A 15986-nucleotide genomic window follows, 5' to 3' on the forward strand; every position below is an offset into this window, starting at 1 on the left:
GATGATCTGATGTAAAACGATGACCCTAGACCTGTGGAACCTACTCCAGATCGTCAGGAATGGTAATTTTTTAATGTTCAAGTTTTTTTAATGTAAATGCATATTGCATGTAAAATATCACTTTTGGAAGTAAATTAAGAGTGTTTAGAGCCATTCTTCTGCCCTAAAACGGTGAAAATAAAAGCTTCTGACTAGGAGGAAAAGTCTGTAAAAATGGCAATTTTGGTCACTGTGAGGCTTTAAAAAGTGGTTATTCAATATGAGGCACAATCCAATTGACAATTTGAATATTTTTTTATACAGTCCAAAAAATCAATTTTCTGATGAAAAACGATGACCCCGGACCTGTCAGACTTTCTCCAGATGGTCAGAAATGGTAATTTTTAATGTTAAATCTTTTGGCTGTACATAAATATTGCATTTGAAATATCACTTTTGGAACTAAAATGAGTGTATTTAGAGTCATTTTCCTGCCCGAAATCAGTCAAAATAGAAGCTTCTGAGGAGGAGTAAAGTTCTGCAAGAATGGCAAGTTTGATCACTGTGAGGCTTTAAAAAGTGGTTATTCAACATGAGGCACAATCCAATTGACAATTTGAATATTTTTTTATACAGTCCAAAAAATCAATTTTCTGATGAAAAACGATGACCCCGGACCTGTCAGACTTTCTCCAGATGGTCAGAAATGGTAATTTTTAATGTTAAATCTTTTGGCTGTACATAAATATTGCATTTGAAATATCACTTTTGGAACTAAAATGAGTGTGTTTAGAGTCATTTTCCTGCCCGAAATCAGTCAAAATAGAAGCTTCTGAGGAGGAGTAAAGTTCTGTAAAAATGGCAATTTTGGTCACTGTGAGGCTTTAAAAAGTGGTTAGACAAAATGAGGCACAATCCAATTGACATTTTGAAAAATGTTAATACACTCCAAAAAAATCTATTTTCTGATGAAAAACGATGTCCCCAGACCTGTTGCACCTTCTCCAGATGGTCAGGAATGGTAATTTTTTCATGTTCAATCTTTTGACTGTAAATACATATTGCATGTAAAATATCACTTTTGGAACAAAAATAAGTGTGCTTAGAGTCATTCTTCTGCCTGAAATATGTGAAAATAAAAGCTTCTGACTAGGAGGAAAGATCTGTAAAAATGGTAATTGTGGTCCTAATGAGGCTTTAAAAAGTGGTTATTCAACATTAGGTACAATCCAATTGACATTTTGAATAATGTTAACACACTCCAAAAAATCTATTTTCTGATGAAAAACGATTTCCCCAGACCTGTTGCACCTTCTCCAGATGGTCAGGAATGGTAAATTTTTCATGTTCAATCTTTTGACTGTAAATACTTATTGCATTTAAATATCACTTTTGGAACAAAAATAAGTGTGCTTAGAGTCATTTTTCTGCCTGAAATATGTGAAAATAAAAGCTTCTGACTAGGAGGAAAGGTCTGTAAAAATGGTAATTGTGGTCCTAATGAGGCTTTAAAAAGTGGTTATTCAACATTTGGTACAATCCAAATGACATTTTGAAACATTTTTTGTACAGTCCAATAAATAAAAATTTTCTAATGAAAAACGATGACCCCAGACCTGTCAAACCTTCTCCTGATGGTCAGGAATGGTAATTTTTTAATGTTAAATCTTTTGACTGTAAATAAATATTGCATTTGAAATATCACTTTTGGAACTCAAATAAGTCTGTTTAGAGTCATTTTCCTGCCGGAAATCAGTCAAAATAGAAGCTTCTGAGGAGGAGTAAAGTTCTGCAAGAATGGCAAGTTTGGTCACTGTGAGGCTCTAAAAAGTGGTTATTCAACATGAGGCACAATCCAATTGACAATTTGAATATTTTTTTATACAGTCCAAAAAATAAATTTTCTGATGAAAAACGATGACCCCGGACCTGTCAAACTTTCTCCAGATTGCAAGAAATGGTAATTTTTTTATGTTAAATCGTTTGACTGTAAATAAATATTGCGTGTGAAATATCACTTCTGGAACTAAAATAAGTGTTTTTTTTTTTTTTTTACAGGCTTTTATATAGCGTGAACTTGACCCGAATCCAACCAGGTATCAGAGCGCTTTACATAGCACCAGTTACGTTACATGAGGACAAACATGAATTTAAAAAAAAAAAATCTAAGCACGGGGAGATTAAGTGATTTGCCCAGAATCACAGGATGTTTTAGCGTTGTTACGGAGACTCGAACCCAGTTCCCCTGCTCCGAGGTCGAGCGCCCTAACCGTTAGGCCAACTCCTCTCCCCCAGAGTCATTTTTCTGCACAAAATCGGTGTAAATAAAAGCTTCTGACCAGGAGGAAAAATCTGTAAAAATGGCAATTTTGGACACTGTGAGGCTTTAAAAAGTGTTATTCAACATGAGGCACACTCAAATTGACAAATTGAATAATTGCGTCTTTTTTACAGTCCAAAAAAACAATCTTCTGATGCAAAACGATGACCCCGGACCTGTCAAACTTTCTCCAGATTGTAAGAAATGGTAATTTTTTTATGTTAAATCGTTTGACTGTAAATAAGTCAAGTCAAGTCAATACAACTTTATTTCGGAGAATATCTCCATAAAAGATACATACAATTATACAATTATACTATTATTAAAATATTTAAAAACGTGCATAGAATTATTGAAGAGATAGTTTAAGATATTTTAAAACATTTAGAACACCAGGACATCTATATGGCCACTCATTACAACAAACATATACAATTTAAGCCAGTACAAGTTAAGTCAGGTGAGCGTTTTCAAGTACCGTCTCCTTGTTTGCCAGAAAGCCCCCAGAAATTTGGCCACAGCAAACACAATATGGGGAGCCATTTCACTCTTCAGGATTCTAAAGGCTTCATGGCACCTAGTAAAACCCAAATTCCTGCAAATGGGGACAATCCATTTTCTCCGCACCTCGCTATAGCCCGGACAAAAAAATATAATATGCAGTTCAGTTTCATCACTTATTCTGCATGCCGGGCAAGTGCTAGGGGCGGACTCAATCCAATGACTAGTAAGTGCACGGATTGGCAGGGACCCATGCCTCCATTGCAGGTACAGCTTACTTATTTGTACAGGATGTATATTATCCAGGGCTGGTTCCAAACTGTAAACATTTTTAAAACAAATGAATTGCTCCGTGAGGGTCCCAGGAGTTGTAGAGGGGAGCAATGCGGGAGCCTTGGAGTCATAGTACATTTTAGTGAGGGCCTTTTTTGAAAGCCTGGGGCAAGCCTCGAGAGGGTCATTCCATAGGGTGTCAAGGCCTAGGCCCATCAAACTACTCCTTACAAATTTGAGCCAACTAATACTCCCCGAATTCGAGAGGCTGAGGACTTCCTGCAAGCCCTGCCTGTAATGGATCAATTCGGGCACCGTCCACAATCTACGCCAGTAGATCAGAGGACGGAGCGCCAGATCTTCTTCCAGGGGTCTAATACCTAAGTCAAGTCTTAATGGCACTAAAGGTGTGCTTGGGGGGAGGGCTACTAAGCACCTAAGAAACCTGTTCTCCTCCTTAGCCAGACAAGACGAGACTTTGTGGCCCCATAGTTCACTGCCATAAATAACGGCTCCTCTGGCTTGGGCCCTATAAATGTGGAGCGGAGGGCCTATAGGTTTAAGAGTCGACCTATTCTTCCCCAACAGCCTCAATATCCCGCCCACATGTTGAACTAGTTTTAGCTTTGCTTTCTCCTGGTGCGGACCCCACCCCATTTTCTCATTAAGGGTTACACCAAGATATTCAAAGGTGTTAACCCTTTCTAGCGTGTTATTCCCTATACGGGGAATGCAGTGGAACCTAGGCGGGGGGTTGAAGGCCATAAATTTGGTCTTCGTGGTGTTAATCTCCAGTCCGTGCTCTCTACAGAAGTCCACGAAGCCATCCAGAACACGCTGGATTCCCATCGGTGACTTGGAGAGGAGGAGGGTGTCATCCGCAAACATAATTGCCGGAACCCTCCTTCCTGCCAGCTTTGGGACGTCAGAATTAGGGACCCCGTTGAGGTGGTCAATGACCCCGTTGACAAAGAGGCAGAACAGGGTCGGTGCGAGTACGCACCCCTGTCTTACCCCTCTGCCAACGGGAAACTTGTTGGATAGGGCACCCTGCTTACCACACCTCACTTGAGCGTAGGTGTTGGTATGAAGTCGAATAATCATCGACAATAGGCCACTGGGTACCCCCATTCTAGCCAGCACTTCCCACAGCTTACCTCGTGGAACCAGGTCAAAGGCTGCCCTCAGGTCCACAAACACAGTGTAGAGGCTGCCACCCTCCAACTGTATTGTTTTCCAATATATGAGGGAAAGCCTGAAGACCTGGTCCACGGTAGAGACCTTTTGTCGAAACCCAGCCTGGAGAGGGCTCAAGATTTCCCTATCTTCGATCCAGTCCGAAAGCCGATCCAACAGAAGCCTCGCGAAAAGCTTCTGGGGGACGTCTATCAGACTGATCGGTCTGTAGTTGGCTGGAAGCAGAGGTGAACCCCTTTTAAATATAGGGACAATCTCTGCCCCCAGCCAAGTAGAGGGAACCGGCATACCGTGGACAATGGCATTAAAAAGTACGAGGAAGTAGGGGGTCCAGATTCTAACCTCGTGTTTGAAGAGGTCTCCTGGGAGCTTGTCAAGTCCTGGCGCTTTTCCCGAGGAAAGGCGAGCAATCGCCATTTCCAAATCCTCTAAGTTAAAATCTTCCATCATGGGAGAATTGCCAATGGTTGGGGACGCTATCTCTCCAGCCTCGGTTCCCAGGTGATCCAGCCCTGCTACACTATAGAGGGAAGAAAAGTGTTCCTCCCACACTGCGGGCGCAATATTAGCCTCTATAGCCAGAGCAGGCTCAACAGAGCCATATTTCACTATTTGCCAGAACTTCCTGGGGTCTCTGACTTTGAGAGCAGATGTCATTTCAGACCAGTTCTCCCAGTCCCAATCTATTTTGGCATTTTCGAGGAGGAGCTTGTAAGCGGCCCGCCTTTCCGTAATAGCCAGATGGGCCTCCCTATTTTTGAGTGCCTGGAGGAGGTCTGCCTTGGCTTTCCTGCAGCTAGCATTGAACCAAGATGCTTTTTCTCTTCTCACTTTCCTCTCCCGAACCACTGGGTTCAATACCTCAGCAAGGTTATTACACAGGGTCAGATGAATATCCTCCAGGGAGCGGCATCCATCAGGCGAAGACAATTGTGGGAGGAGCCTACCCACCTTTTCGAGGGCTGGGGCCACTAACTTATAAATCGCCCGGATGCGATTTGGTTTTTCCAAAAGTTTTTCCCACCTTATTCTTCGCCTGTTACTGGATATAGTTAAACTTGTCGCCACTACTTTGTTTTCTACCACATCAGGATTGAGGAATCCGTCGGCTGCTAGGGAGAGGGACAGGCCATTGTGATCACTATCCGGCCTAGGGACTATTTTAAATTCTTTAACTAGTTTCCAGTCCTGTAATCTAGTTAGTATATAGTCTATCCGGGACTCATGGCCTAGTCTATTAAAAGTTGGTCGCGGTGGTATGTCCCCTTTAAACCTGCCGTGGCAAGCTCTAAGTGAGTTTGCAAGGGTTATAGTTGTTAATTGGGATACAAGCGGTGAGCATGCCCTGACCGGGGGGCCCGCAATAATTGGAATGTCCCAGAGATCGTCCTCCTCACTACTAACCCCGTCTAGATAAGCCAGGAGTGGTTCGTACTGAATGTTAAAGTCGCCTCCGACAAGAAGTGTTACTGAGCTAGAGACAGAGTCAAGAAATGTAGCCAGGTCCTCCATTGTCCCTGAAATGCCCGCTACTCCAACCAGTCTTGAATATACATTTACCAGTGTTAGACCCATCCATGTGGGCCAACACAAGGCCACACACAGAATATCCAAAGAGTTGGTTTCTACAATCTCTGCCTTGCAGCCGAGGTGAGAACCGACCCATATTGACAGGCCACCGGACGGACGTCCCTTCCCACCCCATGTGGCTAGAACATTAAAAGTTGTGAACCCAGCATAGCAGTGGCTCTCTCTGGCCCATGTCTCCTGGAACATACATATATAATATTTTTTGAAGAAGTCTTCCCATTCACAACAATCTAGTTTGTTGGGTAACCCCGCTATGTTCCAGGATAGGATTTCTAGAGACCTCAAATCCTTATCTGTATTTGTGGCAATCTCGGCGGGAATACTTTGGTCTGACCCGGGGCGGGCCGAATCCCCAGTGGTAGAGTGTTCACTGCCTAGGATAGCCCGTGGCAAAGAGACCTTCCTTGACAAGCACCCACCCACCCCTGTATTCCTCTCCCCCCCAGAAGTTGGACAGACAGTGTGCTCCCCTTTGGAATTATACCGTCAATCCACAGCATCAAGGCAGTCAAATCTGTTAAAGTGAGTAAAGTGAGTAAATGGGACCCCATTCAGACCCAAGGCTGGTTCGTCCCATCTATTTATGCCCCGGGGATCCCCTTGGGGAAGGACTCTTCTCCCTTGGTGCAACTTTCTCGGGCCCACCCATGTCCAACCCTCATCGCCTCCCTCCGCAAACCGCTCTAATTTGTCCGGATAGAAGGCCGATAAGGGAAGTGTCTGTATGGTGGTATATGGTGAGCCCCCGACCCAATTACAGATGTAAGCAACTGTTCTTGGGTCTCTGAAATTAACCAGGACGCAGTCCCCTATGCCCCTTTTAACTGACTCACCTACCCACGGAACCCGCCTTGCCAGAATAACCTCATTGTGCATGCCCGGGGGTAGGGGCCTGAATTTGTTGAGCCAATCTATGGTCTTATTTTTAATAGAAGTGGGAGTCTCATTGGAGCCCTCAGCAAGCTCAGGGACACCAGTAAGGACTACCACATAGGGAGCGGCACCTGGAGGTAGATGGGCTGGTCTCCTGATGGAATTAGAATCAGGGATCTTCATTAGAGGTTGCATGGTTTGCTCCCTAAGATATGGATTGGGTCCCTTTGGCAAATTTACCGGGAGATTAGGTCCCTGCAACTGAATAACAGGAGTTGCTGTCACAGGGATTTTGTTGATAGTGTCCCCCCTAGGAGGTATAGATGGGGGGAGTGGTGGGGAAGGGTTTGGAATACCCCGTGGTGTGAAGTTGCTTGGGACTAAATTGTTGGTACCAGATGTAATAGGTAGAGTGGTGGCTGAACTGAGTGGATTCGTTGGGTGGGTAGATGATGTTGCGGGGGCTACATCTCCCCTCGCTACGCACTTTAAACAGGTACCACTGCTGTTTTGCCATACCTTCAGTGTCCCTACACCCTTTACCAGATCTTTCATTAAATCCTCTATTCTAGTCAGCCTACCCTCTACTTTCCCTAGCCCACGGGTAGATTCCGTAAGGGTTTGCTGAGTAGCATTTATACCCTCCTCAATACCACTTAGTCTAACCTCTAACCGTGTTAATCTGGCTTCAAGGAGGTCTATCAGGCATTCTGTAACGGAGCTCAGGTCTCTATCCCCCAATTGCAGTTCCCCGTCAACGTTGGAAATTGCGGAAAGACTGCTTGACAGTAGGGGAGTAGCTTCTGCCCTCGGGTTGGTGTTATATACCTGGGGGTTCCTCCCTTGTCCCTTGCTCATATTCCGTGAGAATTGGAGGTTATCATGTTTTGGAATTTTAGATTTTTTGGATTTTTCCCCCCCCAAACCCCCTGTGCATTGTTTCCTTTTCTTGATTGCACCTTCGCGTTGACCTAGCTCTGGGGTCTTATTCCTAAGTACAGGGCCTTGCGGAGGTTGGGTAAAGGGGACAAGGAGGGGGCTTTGGGAATCACCTTGTGTGTCGGGGATAACAATGTTAGTTAGGGGTTGGGCATCACCAACTAACCCTAGTAATGGAGGTGTTAAGCTCAAATCCCTGGGATTCGCCGGAGGACCCTGCTGAATAGGTGATATAGCCCTAGCAATAGCCCCCAGGGAGGAGCGTTTCGATGCAGCTAGGCCCTGTGAAAGTCTCCTCTCTAGCGTGGTAATTTCTTTGTCCAGTACAGAATTGGCCCTTATAATAAAATTGTCCATAGTCCCCAAAGTGGAACGTGTTTGAGCTCCAGACCTTGCAGCGGTGCTCCTAGTTTCCCTTGCAGCCATGGCCACCTATTCGTGTCAAAAAATGATCTGATAAGCACAGCTCAGACCTATCCCCTGATAATTCCTTTGTCTGAAGTGAGGCGATGAAGGGGGGTCCAGTCCAATCTCGGACTGGTTACAGCGTGCCCGTTTTCAAGACCAGTGGCCATTGCTTATGGCCTTTGACGAAGAGCACTCACCCAGAGGGATGTCCAGTCCTGTCTCTTACTGCCTCGAACGGCCTCAAACGGCCCGCTCTTTGCCCGGTCTTCGCCCCGGCTGTCGTCCCGCACGCGTCCCGCTATCGCGTGAGGGCAATGGTATGGTAATAAAGAAGAGGTAGGGGGCGGAGATAGGGGAGGTGTCGGGAAGAGGGCCAGGTGCAGCCAATGTGCAGCGCGCACAGCTCCCTGGTCCTCGCAGTCCCGGATGCGTTGATGGCAGATGGCAAACTCTCCCCTACGGCAGCTGTGAGCAGGCAACAGGGCGTCCTTCGCGGTGATGGTGTCCAATAACGGAGGCAAGCCCCAGAGTCCCGTGGCCAGGCAACAATCCTCGAGCGGCTCCCGCGTAGCGGGGGCCGCGAGTCGTAATAAAGTCAAAGGGGAGGAGTCGGGAAGAGGACCAGGTGCAGCCAATGAGCAGCGCGCACAGCTCCCTGGTCCTCGCAGTCCCGGATGCGTTGGTGGCAGATGGCAAACTCTCTCCTACGGCAGCTGTGAGCAGGCAACAGGGCGTCCTTCGTGGTGATGGTGTCCAATAACGGAGGCAAGCCCCAGAGTCCCGTGGCCAGGCAACAATCCTCGAGCGGCTCCCGCGTAGCGGGGGCCGCGAGTCGTAATAAAGTCTAAGGGGAGGAGTCGGGAAGAGGACCAGGTGCAGCCAATGTGCAGCGCGCACAGCTCCCTGGTCCTCGCAGTCCCGGATGCGTTGGTGGCAGATGGCAAACTCTCCCCTACGGCAGCTGTGAGCAGGCAACAGGGCGTCCTTCGCGGTGATGGTGTCCAATAACGGAGGCAAGCCCCAGAGTCCCGTGGCCAGGCAACAATCCTCGAGCGGCACTGGTAATTTTTTTATGTTAAATCATTTGACTGTAAATAAATATTGCGTGTGAAATATCACTTCTGGAACTAAAATAAGTGGTTTTTTTTTTACAGGGTTTTATATCGCGCGAACTTGACCCGAATCCAATCAGGCATCAGAGCGCTTTACATAGCACCAGTTACGTTACATGAGGAGAAACATGGATTTTAAAAAAAAACTTTAAGCACGGGGAGATTAAGTGATTTGCCCAGAATCACAGGATGTTTTAGCGTTGTTACCGAGACTCAAACCCAGTTCCCCTGCTCCGAGGTCGAGCGCCCTAACCGTTAGGCCAACTCCTCTCCCCCAGAGTCATTTTTCTGCACAATATCAGTGAAAATAAAAGCTTCTGAGTCAGGAGGAAAAATCTGTAAAAATGGCAATTTTGGACATTGTGAGGCTTTAAAAAGTGTTATTCAACATGAGGCACACTCAAATTGACAAATTGAATAATTGCTTTTTTTTTACAGTCCAAAAAAACAATTTTCTGAATCAAAACGATGACCCCAGACCTGTCGCACCTTCTCCAGATGGTCAGGAAAGGTAAGTTTTTCATGTTCAATCTTTTGACTGTAAATACCTATTGCATGTAAAATATCACTTTTGGAACAAAAATAAGTGTGGTTAGAGTAATTTTTCTGCCTGAAATCGGTGAAAATAAAAGCTTCTGACTAGGAGGAAAGGTCTGTAAAAATGGTAATTGTGGTCCTAGTGAGGCTTTAAAAAATGGTTATTCAAACATTAGGCACAATCCAATTGACATTTTGATTCATTTTTTTGTACAGTCCAATAAATCAATTTTCTGATGTAAAACGATGACCCTAGACCTGTGGAACCTACTCCAGATCGTCAGGAATGGTGTTTTTTTAATGTAAATGCATATTGCATGTAAAATATCACTTTTGGAAGTAAATTAAGAGTGTTTAGAGCCATTCTTCTGCCCTAAAACGGTGAAAATAAAAGCTTCTGAGTAGGAGGAAAAGTCTGTAAAAATGGCAATTTTGGTCACTGTGAGGCTTTAAAAAGTGGTTAGACAAAATGAGGCACAATCCAATTGACATTTTGAATAATGTTAATACACGCCAAAAAAATCTATTTTCTGATGAAAAACGATGTCCCCAGACCTGTTGCACCTTCTCCAGATGGTCAGGAATGGTAATTTTTTCATATTCAATCTTTTGACTGTAAATACATATTGCATGTAAAATATCACTTTTGGAACAAAAATAAGTGTGCTTAGAGTCATTTTTCTGCCTGAAATATGTGAAAATAAAAGCTTCTGACTAGGAGGAAAGGTCTGTAAAAATGGTAATTGTGGTCCTAATGAGGCTTTAAAAAGTGGTTATTCAACATTAGGTACAATCCAAATGACATTTTGAAACATTTTTTGTACAGTCCAATAAATAAAAATTTTCTAATGAAAAACGATGACCCCAGACCTGTCGAACCTTCTCCTGATGGTCAGGAATGGTAATTTTTTAATGTTAAATCTTTTGACTGTAAATAAATAGTGCATTTGAAATATCACTTTTGGAACTAAAATAAGTGTGTTTAGAGTCATTTTCCTGCCCGAAATCAGTCAAAATAGAAGCTTCTGAGGAGGAGTAAAGTTCTGCAAGAATGGCAAGTTTGGTCACTGTGAGGCTTTAAAAAGTGGTTATTCAACATGAGGCACAATCCAATTGACAATTTGAATATTTTTTTATACAGTCCAAAAAATCAATTTTCAGATGAAAACGATGACCCCGGACCTGTCAAACCTACTCCAGATCGTCAGGAATGGTAATTTTTTAATGTTCAAGTTTTTTAATGTAAATGCATATTGCATGTAAAATATCACTTTTGGAAGTAAATTAAGTGTGTTTAGAGCCATTCTTCTGCCCTAAACCGGTGAAAATAAAAGCTTCTGACTAGGAGGAAAGTCTGTAAAAATGGCAATTTTGGTCACTGTGAGGCTTTAAAAAGTGGTTAGACAAAATGAGGCACAATCCAATTGACATTTTGAATAATGTTAATACACTCCAAAAAATCTATTTTCTGATGAAAAACGATGTCCCCAGACCTGTTGCACCTTCTCCAGATGGTCAGGAATGGTAATTTTTTCATGTTCAATCTTTTGACTGTAAATACATATTGCATTTAAATATCACTTTTGGAACAAAAATAAGTGTGCTTAGAGTCATTTTTCTGCCTGAAATATGTGAAAATAAAAGCTTCTGACTAGGAGGAAAGGTCTGTAAAAATCGTAATTGTGGTCCTAATGAGGCTTTAAAAAGTGGTTATTCAACATTAGGTACAATCCAAATGACATTTTGAAACATTTTTTGTACAGTCCAATAAATAAAAAATTTCTAATGAAAAACGATGACCCCAGACCTGTCGAACCTTCTCCTGATGGTCAGGAATGGTAACTTTTTAATGTTAAATCTTTTGACTGTAAATAAATATTGCATTTGAAATATCACTTTTGGAACTAAAATAAGTGTGTTTAGAGTCATTTTCCTGCCCGAAATCAGTCAAAATAGAAGCTTCTGAGGAGGAGTAAAGTTCTGCAAGAATGGCAAGGTTGGTCACTGTGAGGCTTTAAAAAGTGGTTATTCAACATGATGCACAATCCAATTGACAATTTGAATATTTTTTTATACAGGCCAAAAAATCAATTTTCTGCTGAAAAACGATGACCCCAGACCTGTCAAACTTTCTCCAGATTGTAAGAAATGGTAATTTTTTTATGTTAAATCGTTTGACTGTAAATAAATATTGCGTGTGAAATATCACTTCTGGAACTAAAATAAGTGTTTTTTTTTTTTTTACAGGGTTTTATATGGCGCGAACTTGACCCGAATCCAATCAGCTATAAGAGCGCTTTACATAGCACCAGTTATGTTACATGAGGACAAACATGGATTTTTTTAAAAAAAAACTTTAAGCACGGGGAGATTAAGTGATTTGCCCAGAATCACAGGATGTTTTAGCGTTGTTACCGAGACTCGAACCCAGTTCCCCTGCTCCGAGGTCGAGCGACCTAACCATTAGGCCAACTCCTCTCCCTCAGAGTCCTTTTTCTACACAAAATCAGTGAAAATAAAAGCTTCTGACCAGGAGGAAAAATCTGTAAAAATGGCAATTTTGGACACTGTGAGCCTTTAAAAAGTGTTATTCAACATGAGGCACACTCACATTGACAAATTGAATAATTGCTTTTTTTTACAGTCCAAAAAAACAATCTTCTGATGCAAAACCATGACCCCAGACCTATCGCACATTCTCCAGGTGGTCAGAAATGGTAATTTTTTCATGTTCAATCTTTTGACTGTAAATACCTATTGCATGTAAAATATCACTTTTGGAACAAAAATAAGTGTGGTTAGAGTAATTTTTCTGCCTGAAATCGGTGAAAATAAAAGCTTCTGACTAGGAGGAAAGGTCTGTAAAAATGGTAATTGTGGTCCTAGTGAGGCTTTAAAAAATGGTTATTCAAACATTAGGCACAATCTAATTGACATTTTGATTCATTTTTTTGTACAGTCCAATAAATCAATTTTCTGATGTAAAACGATGACCCTAGACCTGTGGAACCTACTCCAGATCGTCAGGAATGGTAATTTTTTAATGTAAATGCATATTGCATGTAAAATATCACTTTTGGATGTAAATTAAGTGTGTTTAGAGCCATTCTTCTGCCCTAAAACGGTGAAAATAAAAGCTTCTGACTAGGAGGAAAGTCTGTAAAAATGGCAATTTTGGTCACTGTGAGGCTTTAAAAAGTGGTTAGACAAAATGAGGCACAATCCAATTGACATTTTGAATAATGTTAATACACTCCAAAAAAATCTATTTTCTGATGAAAAACGATGACCCCGGACCTGTCAAACTTTCTCCAGATGGTCAGAAATGGTCATTTTTAATGTTCAATCTTTTGACTGTAAATACATATTGCATGTAAAATATCACTTTTGGAACAAAAATAAGTGTGCTTAGAGTCATTCTTCTGCCTGAAATATGTGAAAATAAAAACTTCTGACTAGGAGGAAAGATCTGTAAAAATTGTAATTGTGGTCCTAATGAGGCTTTAAAAAGTGGTTATTCAACATTAGGCACAATCCAATTGACATTTTGAACAATGTTAATACACTCCAAAAAATCTATTTTCTGATGAAAAACGATTTCCCCAGACCTGTTGCACCTTCTCCAGATGGTCAGGAATGGTAATTGTTTCATGTTCAATCTTTTGACTGTAAATACATGTTGCATTTAAATATCACTTTTGGAACAAAAATAAGTGTGCTTAGAGTCATTTTTCTGCCTCAAATATGTGAAAATAAAAGCTTCTGACTAGGAGGAAAGGTCTGTAAAAATGTTAATTGTGGTCCTAATGAGGCTTTAAAAAGTGGTTATTCAACATTAGGTACAATCCAAATGACATTTTGAAACATTTTTTGTACAGTCCAATAAATAAAAAATTTCTAATGAAAAACGATGACCCCAGACCTGTCGAACCTTCTCCTGATGGTCAGGAATGGTAATTTTTTAATGTTAAATCTTTTGACTGTAAATAAATATTGCATTTGAAATATCACTTTTGGAACTCAAATAAGTCTGTTTAGAGTCATTTTCCTGCCCGAAATCAGTCAAAATAGAAGCTTCTGAGGAGGAGTAAAGTTCTGCAAGAATGGCAAGTTTGGTCACTGTGAGGCTTTAAAAAGTGGTTATTCAACATGAGGCACAATCCAATTGACAATTTGAATATTTTTTTATACAGTCCAAAAAATCAATTTTCTGATGAAAAACGATGACCCCGGACCTGTCAAACTTTCTCCAGATGGTCAGAAATGGTAATTTTTCATGTTAAATCTTTTGGCTGTACATAAATATTGCATTTGAAATATCACTTTTGGAACTAAAATGAGTGTGCTTAGAGTCATTTTCCTGCCCGAAATCAGTCAAAATAGAAGCTTCTGAGGAGGAGTAAAGTTCTGCCGGAATGGCAAGTCTGGTCACTGTGAGGCTTTAAAAAGTGGTTATTCAACATGAGGCACAATCCAATTGACAATTTGAATATTTTTTTGTACAGTCCAAAAAATCAATTTTCTGATGAAAAACGATGACCCCGGACCTGTCAAACTTTCTCCAGATTGTAAGAGATGGTAATTTTTTTATGTTAAATCGTTTGACTGTAAATAAATATTGCGTGTGAAATATCACTTCTGGAACTAAAAGAAGTTTTTTTTTTTTTTTACAGGGTTTTATATAGCGCGAACTTGACCCGAATCCAATCAGGTATCAGAGCGCTTTACATAGCACCAGTTACGTTACATGAGGACAAACATGGATTTAAACAAAAAAAACTTTAAGCACGGGGAGATTAAGTGATTTGCCCAGAATCACAGGATGTTTTAGCGTTGTTACCGAGACTCAAACCCAGTTCCCCTGCTCCGAGGTCGAGCGCCCTAACCGTTAGGCCAACTCCTCTCCCCCAGAGTCATTTTTCTGCACAAAATCAGTGAAAATAAAAGCTTCTGAGTCAGGAGGAAAAATCTGTAAAAATGGCAATTTTGGACATTGTGAGGCTTTAAAAAGTGTTATTCAACATGAGGCACACTCAAATTGACAAATTGAATAATTGCTTTTTTTTTACAGTCCAAAAAAACAATTTTCTGAATCAAAACGATGACCCCAGACCTGTCGCACCTTCTCCAGATGGTCAGGAATGGTAATTTTTTCATGTTCAATCTTTTGACTGTAAATACCTATTGCATGTAAAATATCACTTTTGGAACAAAAATAAGTGTGGTTAGAGTAATTTTTCTGCCTGAAATCGGTGAAAATAAAAGCTTCTGACTAGGAGGAAAGGTCTGTAAAAATGGTAATTGTGGTCCTAGTGAGGCTTTAAAAAATGGTTATTCAAACATTAGGCACAATCCAATTGACATTTTGATTCATTTTTTTGTACAGTCCAATAAATCAATTTTCTGATGTAAAACGATGACCCTAGACCTGTGGAACCTACTCCAGATCGTCAGGAATGGTAATTTTTTAATGTTCAAGTTTTTTTTATGTAAATGCATATTGCATGTAAAATATCACTTTTGGCACAAAAATAAGTGTGCTTAGAGTCATTTTTCTGCCTGAAATATGTGAAAATAAAAGCTTCTGACTAGGAGGAAAGGTCTGTAAAAATGGTAATTGTGGTCCTAATGAGGCTTTAAAAAGTGGTTATTCAACATTAGGTACAATCCAAATGACATTTTGAAACATTTTTTGTACAGTCCAATAAATAAAAATTTTCTAATGAAAAACGATGACCCCAGACCTGTCGAACCTTCTCCTGATGGTCAGGAATGGTAATTTTTTAATGTTAAATCTTTTGACTGTAAATAAATAGTGCATTTGAAATATCACTTTTGGAACTAAAATAAGTGTGTTTAGAGTCATTTTCCTGCCCGAAATCAGTCAAAATAGAAGCTTCTGAGGAGGAGTAAAGTTCTGCAAGAATGGCAAGTTTGGTCACTGTGAGGCTTTAAAAAGTGGTTATTCAACATGAGGCACAATCCAATTGACAATTTGAATATTTTTTTATACAGTCTAAAAAATCAATTTTCTGATGAAAACGATGACCCCGGACCTGTCAAACCTACTCCAGATCGTCAGGAATGGTAATTTTTTAATGTTCAAGTTTTTTAATGTAAATGCATATTGCATGTAAAATATCACTTTTGGAAGTAAATTAAGTGTGTTTAGAGCCATTCTTCTGCCCTAAACCGGTGAAAATAAAAGCTTCTGACTAGGAGGAAAGTCTGTAAAAATGGCAATTTTGGTCACTGTG

Source organism: Triturus cristatus, chromosome 9, assembly GCF_964204655.1.
Source record: "Triturus cristatus chromosome 9, aTriCri1.1, whole genome shotgun sequence".
NCBI lineage: Eukaryota > Metazoa > Chordata > Amphibia > Caudata > Salamandridae > Triturus > Triturus cristatus.